Raw genomic sequence first — 7,863 nt, 5'->3', positions numbered from 1 at the left:
GTGATCAATGTTGGGATTCTTCTGGTTACACCACCAGATATACCGTTGAGAAAACTGGCATCTTCATTGGAGGAACTTCGACCGGGATTTGAAGTTGTTGGGGGAGTCCTAAGACCAACCATTTTGAAATCATCCAAATGGGATTGGGTATTGAAGAAATTGACTTCACAACCGAGAGATTAATCTCCCACTGTGGTCGCCAATTGTTAATGGGTGAAAACTGTTTCCGCTGGTTTTGGTAAATTTGGGTGTGTGTGGATGAGAAACGAATCTAAACCCTAAACAAATGCACTGCACGGGTGTGATTTTGATTCGAGAGATCAATCTATACAATTATGGCCTAAACCAAGAAATGGTCGTTCCAGACTTGCTTCGGTCACAAAGTGAAGGAGATGGGGTTGATCTTAGGGAGGGAAGCGAAGAAGGTGTTGAGATTGTGAAGGTGTTGGTTTTTTATGACTTGTATCAGAATGTTGAACTGGCTTGCATAATGTAAGCTATCAGTTCTGAGTGTTTTCTGGATACTGATGACAACACTTGGTTTTTACTGTGTTGTTTGAAGATAGGTCGAAGAACCTATTTATAAAAGTCATTTGAGCGCAATCCTCATCTCGTAGGAAGTGGAGGAAGTTGAGTGATGGAGTAGTGGGGTCGTGTAGGTGATTGTCACACCATCACGCCTTTGCCCACTTCCCTCATCATCGTTAACCGTCCACGCCTCCTGACATGTTCTCGTAATAGGCGCGTTGCACGCCGCACGCTGTAAACCGCCAAACCAATACCCCAGTAAGTATCCCCCAGTTTGTGACATGTTTGATGTCTCGAATGAATGGGTCAGGTCGTGGGACCCTCCGCAGGAAATAGCATACGGTGTTATTAAGTTAAATAACTGAGTTATTTATGAAATTGATATTCATGAAATATCGTGTATGTTCGATGCATGTAATGCATCGTTTTAAAGCAAGCAGCTCAAAACAATCGATATGCATAAAGCATCGTTGCTTTAATGATTGATTGAATAAGCCGCGGATTAAGCGTCTTAAAATGGCAGCACGTCCAACCATCTTTGAGTGATCGTCTGGAAGCCGCATGGGCGGGCCACCATCTGTTCGATCACTCCCTATGACAGAGTGGTGGACGGTGATCATTGAGGCACTTTATTGATTGCCTAATTTTTAATCCAAGCCGTCCGACCAAGCTGGCAAAGTTGGACGGAAGAGATGATTTACGGCACATATTTGCTGTCGTTGATGGATTTGGAGGTGTGCAACATCCCCACTTTGGCTTGACCGACGCTAATTTTGGTGGGACCGACTAGGCATGCGTAGAGACGGTCCGCCGGCGTGCATGCCTATACCTCTAGGTCCACAAAGATTCGATCTGGGCCACTCAATTTGATCGGCAAAGATGAGTGGTCGTGATCGATTTGCGATAGAAATATATTTCCGCAAAGGTTTAAAATCCGTGTGTCATGCCACCTCTTGGGTGTACGTTTAGTCTGCATAGGCCGATCGGTCACACGCAAAGGTGGGCCCACGGTGATCACATTGACATCCTTGGAACCTCTTGAGTCTATATCTACACCCTTCGTTTAGGCTGGCGAAGATGGATGGTCATGATCGAACTACGACAGATGTGCATTGCCGCAAACCCTAATTAGGGTTTTTGAATCAGTCACGCACACGTGACTTTGGCCAAACGGTTTGGCAAGCCGTGACCTCCTTTGGGGAGATCGATCACGTGGGGCCCATGTTGGGTCGACGGCGAACTTGCGTGCACCTTTCTGATGGTATTAAATGCGATCTAAGCCATCCAAATAGGTTGGCTAAGTTGGATGGTTGTGATCGATTTAAGACACTAGTGGAATTCCGCGACCCTTAGAAGCATCACACCGGCCATGGTTTGAGCAATCATTTCATTGCTCCATGGCCTCGCCGTGATAAAACCGATCGGATGAAGGAGAAGTGGGCCTGCCAACGTGTGCGTTAGCGCTTCCCTGATCATTCATGGGATGATCTAATCCGTCCAACCAGGCTGGCGAAGTTGGACGGTTGTGATGGTTTTAAGATTGCCCTGAACAGTCTATGCTCGTCGATTTTCTCCCAAAACAGCGCGGTCACTCAACTTTGGGTTGGCGTTTGATGGTCCTGGGGGGAGTATAGTGATTGTTCGACCGGCTAGGGCATAAGTGGGCCCGTCAGTGGTCTTCACAACAATTGCCTATTTTTTCCAGGGTTTGGCTAGGTTTGTTAAATTGTGCGGCCAACTTGTGTGGCCATGATCGTTTCTGAGACTGATATGGACAGTCCATATTTTCCTTAAGGGAATTAAATACGTTCGATCGAGCTGTCTTTAATCAAAAGCGCGTCGATTCGAAATTTTCTTTGTCAGAGAGTGATGCAGCCTGTGTGGGTATTTCATGCATGTCTCAATATTGGCACGGAGATTCATGCTACTCTGCTGAGAGTGAACATTCAGTCGTCATGTCATGTCAATAAAGAGAGTTCGTCTGAGAACATAGCACGGGAAATACCAGGAAAATTATGCATTAATTAATAATGCTAATAAAATTTACAGAATATTTGGTATTGTTGTTGCACGCACCATTCTGGGTGAATTTTGTGTATTTATTGAATTGTTTCGAATAAAGAAAGTGAAGAGGCTTTCTGCACTCATCACTTATCAAACGGATTTACCCTTTGCAGGATGTCAGCGCATTAAATTTGGTTTTAAAATTTTAGCCCTGAACTAAAATCCACCATCAACAACTACTCAAGGGAACTTGTGGAACTTTATCAACAAAAGAGGTGTGGAGACTGGAACTAATATATCACTCAAAAGTATATCTACTCTATCTATTATTTGAGACAAAAGTCTTATTGTTATATAGACTTCAATTATACACATTCGATATTTCGAGACGAGTTTATCTCGCTTATATATTTCTCGAAATATGTGTTGGTAAGCTTTCGCTTTAACCAAGTTCATCTTTTATTCTTGACGAAAGTCAAAAGATGATCATGTGAAAATCGCCTTGTAACATCTTGCATGATTTGTGTGAGACAGTCATTTGATGTAGACTCGAAATGTTTCATATTGATCATTCGATCACTTGAAAATTGCTTTGAAGCTAATAGTTTGTGTGAGACAGCTATTGTCGTCTTCCAAGAATGTTTCAATGACTGAAATGAGGGTTCAGAACATGTAACCATGATTGGATATAAACATAGTGTGTAAAGTCCAAAACCGGGAATCATGGTATGTGTACCCGTATGCGTACTGGTTGGTTGTTGGAAGTCCGGGAACTAAGTATGCGTACTCGTACGCGTACTGGCGGAAGTTCAAGTTCCGTGAATTTCTGCTGGAGTTTGGAAGTGTAAATGGTATGCGTACCCGTACGCGTACTGGCGTAACCAAACTCAGTCCGGCTACTTAGGTACGCGTACCCGTTTGCATACTTCAGTAGGTTATGTTCTAAAATCGATTTGTTCATTAACTAATACATTTATATAATAAGGAATGCAATCTTTTGAAAACCGTGGCTATAATGTTCATGAAATGATTCGAGTAAATCAAAATCAATTTTGCTTCAATTGTGTCCTTATACTTCTATGAGCATATAAACAATTTAAAACCTCTCTAACTAGTTTCATTCGAGTCATTTGAACTAGTTGTGATGAAGATGAATAAGGTTGATATGAAAGTGCTCATATGGCTAACCATTGGTTAACTATTGTTGGACCAACTAAGTGTACACGTTTAGGTACGGTCACCTTTATCTAAATGATGGTACATTTCATTTGTGTATAACAAGCTAAGTTCGATCTAACGGTTGAAAGATATTAGCTTGAATCTAATCAGGTTTTCATCTAACGGTGAATATTGAATGCTTTGTTACCAAGGTAATATTGATTGCAAACCCTGATTTGGAGACTATATAAAGGAGAACTCTAGCAACTGGGAAACCTAATCCCCACACCTCCTGTGTGAAACTAGTTGTTACTAGAGTCGATTCTCCTTTAACCTTAGGTTTTTCCAAAACCCTGTAGGTTAACGACTTGAAGACTTCATTGGGATTGTGAAGCCAGACCCAATTGTTTTCTCTGTAGTTTCATGTTCTGATCTTGCTGTTTTCTATTGTGATTGAGTACTATCTTCTTTAAGATTTGCTCGAGATTTATTCTCCGATAAGCAAGATTGAAAAGTAGTCACAAACATCTTCGTCTCATCGTTTGTGATTCCACAATATCTTGTTTTGTTAATCGATTAAGATTATTGTGAGGTGATTGATAATACTAGACTGTTGTTCGGGAATATAAGTCTAATTTATCAATTGGTTCATGTTCACCTTGATTTATCAAAAGATGGAAGAAAACTCGTAGGTATAACTGTGGGAGACAGATTTATCTATTAAATAGACTTTTCTGTGTGATGCAGATTTGTTTATCAAGTCTTCGAATTTGGGTCGTAGAAACTCTTAGTTGTGGGTGAGATCAGTTAAGGGAATCAACTGCCCAGAATCCGACGTGGTTTAAGAGGCGTAAGGAACGCAACTGTACCTTGATCAGTGTGAGATTGGTTAAGGCTCAACTACAGTCCAATTCGAAGGTAACTGGTAGTAGGCTAGTATCTGTAGCGGCTTAATACAGTGTGGTGTTCAAATCTGGACTGGTTCCGGGGTTTTTCTGCATTTGCAGTTTCCTCGTTAACAAAATTTCTTGTGTCTGTGTTATTTCTTTTCCGCATTATATGTGTTTATATAATTAAAATATCACAGGTTGTGCATAAGTTCAATCAATTAGATAATCCAACCTTTGTTTGTTGATATAAATTGATTGACACTTGGATATTGGTTTTTGATACCGTTAAAGTTATTTCTTATATTCAATCAGGCTCGCAAATTCCTATTTGTTTGATTGCGGATTGAATTGAGATATAACTCTTTGATATACTTTTCTTAAGAGAGTCTGACTGTCTAGTTGATTCTCTTGAAAGTATATTGGAGTTAGTCCATACAAATTGCTAAGCGAAATATTGGGTGTGGTTGTTAGACCCCCGCTTTTTCACATACCATAAAATGTCTGTTAACTCGTGAACAAGGAAGGTACGCATACCCAGTATGCAAAACGGAAAATATCTGTTGGTTTCTAAACCGAAAAAGGTACGCATACACAATATGCAAACCATAAAAGATTAGTGAGTTCCTAAACCCGTTTTTGTTTTAAGGGTATACGTACCTGTTGATGGTGGATTTTAGACAAAGGCTAAAATCGTTAAACCATAATTGTACATATTCCTGATCCATCAATCAGATGAGTATTGAGGCTCATGTCTCTCATTGAAGCATGAAAACTCATGCCGCAAGAGTCTCTGACTGAGTACATTGTTGTTAGAGCATAGATCGGTTGAACCCACCAAGCGTTGGTATGTCAAGTTTGGTTGTCATATTTTAGTGAATCAAAACTCATTTTAAGAGTCACTTGATTATGTACTAGAGTCAACTTCGTATAGGTTAGCTTGAAAGTATTAGGATATGAGACATTACAAGTATTGCGAAGAGTTGAAGAAGTGAAGAAGTGAGAAGCTACAACGACAACATCATCCTTCAACTTGAGATTAGTGATATTTGACTTGAACTGTTTCATTCCCTAACGTATCTTTCAAGTCGTGCATATTGAAAACGAAACTGCGAAGCATGAACACTCTAGATAGATATGGTATTAAGGAATACAATATGAAGTTTATTGCTTAACCATTAAACTTTGTAGATAAGTGTGGATCGGGAAAAACGATTTGCAGGTTTTTACGGAATTGAAGAGTCGACCGTGTGGAGACTCCTTGAACCGAGCGAAATGTTGAACCTCACACAGATGTACTGCAAGAAGGGAGTGCTTTAAGTTCGAGAGATCAATCTGTAAGACCCCGGCCTAAACCAAGAACAATGGCGGTTCTAGAGTTAATTCGGTCACAAGAGAGGATGAGTTGATCTTTAGGAGGGAAGCTGAGAAATGCGTGAGATCAATGGTGATCTGAGATTGTAGGTGTGTTGTGAATTCAGCGTGAAAATGCTCTGAATGATTGAATTTTGCTCAATTGAGATTAATTTCTATGAGTTCGTGTAGACGACAGATTGTTTGTATGAACTTTGATGAGAAATTGCTCGTTTTGGCGAAATGTTGTTCGAATGTTCGAAAAATGTTGTTCTTTAAATCAGGATCCAGAGACATTTTATAATGCCGGAGTTGAAAACACCATGATCCCATGAAGTGTGACAGTTGCTGGAATCAGAGAATGGGAAATGGGGAAATCGTGTTAAAACCAATTACTCATCGTGCGGAGACTTGGTTAACTTTCCACCCACTATTTTGCTGATTCTTCCAACTGATTGCACGACTTGCTCACATTCTCATCGTGGGTAAACACACGTGTCGTATACCGCCAGACCAAAACCCTAGTTAATATCCCCCATGTAACACGATTGAAATCTCGTGATTGTGGAGTCAGTTGCTGACTTTATGGGATGATGAGTCAATGTAGCGCTGAGTCGAACATGATTAGCAAATGTTCTGAAACTCATGAGTTTAACGTGTCTGCTGGGACAAGGTATCATTATAACCTAAGACGAGCAAAACTGTGTTGCTAGATTGTTGAATATTGATAGTTGAACCAATATTCTTTGATTTTAGTAAATATTGCTAGTCTGAGCGAATATTGCTAATTGAGTAAATATTGCCGGTTCGAGCGAATATTGCTAGTTCGAGCAAATATTGCTAGTTCGAGCAAATATTGCTAGTTTGAACAAATATTGTTATTTTGATGAATTGTTGGTAGCTGAACCAAATAAAATATTAATTCAAGTTACTGACTGCTGAGTCGAGCAAAATAAAAATGAATGTTAATCATGGAATCAACATAAAATTATCAGAGTGTTCGAATCTGCTCAGAATCACGTTTCTGCAAAGCTCTGGATTCAAAACCCTAATTTTACCGAGATAACGATTTATTGCAAATCACATGAAACTCGGCTACATGGGATGACGGGTTCACCATATAACGCCCAGATGCTTGAATGAGCAAAAACACCAAAGTCTCTTGAGGACCAGTTGGTGAAAGAATGATTAAATGTTGGTTCAATCATTTACTGAAATAATGCTCGTGTGAGCGACAAATCATAAAACCTGGTTTTATGGAAAATATGAGGGACCGGCCAAGAGGTCATGAAACCGGCTCTTGGTGGTCGTGGGACCAGTAGATGGTCGTTTGAGCGAACTTCCAATTGTTTGGAAAGAGTTCGAACCTAATATGAGCAGCTGAGCAAATTAGGTTAAAATCATTAAAGCACGCGGGACCAGCTGTTTGCAAGCCTCAGGGTCACCCTTGGTCGGTCAAGGGGATGTGCCTGTGTCACCATTATGTCCGTGCTTCAGTCCTAAAATTTTTGATATTTTCTGGTGCACGTTTGAGCAACATTTGGAGAAAATATGCAAAACCATGGTTTTGCTGAAACCGGCAAAAATACATGAGATGATGGAAATAATAAATAAACATGAAATCACAAGGTGTGGGACCGGCCACGGCTAGGGCATGGCCGGCCGGCTGACACGCGGTCCCACATGCTTTCCCCAGTTTTATGTGATTTCATGTATTTTTCTTTGATTTTAAGGGAAATTCCATGAAACTCAAAAGTTGGGGAAATTAGGGAACTTCCATGAGATGAGAAACATAAATTAAAATATAAAATAGGGAATGCGAGTGTGGGACCGGCAATGGCCGTGGCATGGCCGCCGGCCAATGGGCGCGGGCCCAAGGCACTCTTCCCAATTTTATGTAATTTTGATGATTTTAGATAATTTTTCATAAAAT

The sequence above is a fragment of the Papaver somniferum genome, chromosome 1 (assembly GCF_003573695.1).
Source record: "Papaver somniferum cultivar HN1 chromosome 1, ASM357369v1, whole genome shotgun sequence".
NCBI classification, from domain to species: domain Eukaryota; kingdom Viridiplantae; phylum Streptophyta; class Magnoliopsida; order Ranunculales; family Papaveraceae; genus Papaver; species Papaver somniferum.
Note: the sequence above shows the minus strand (reverse complement) of the source record.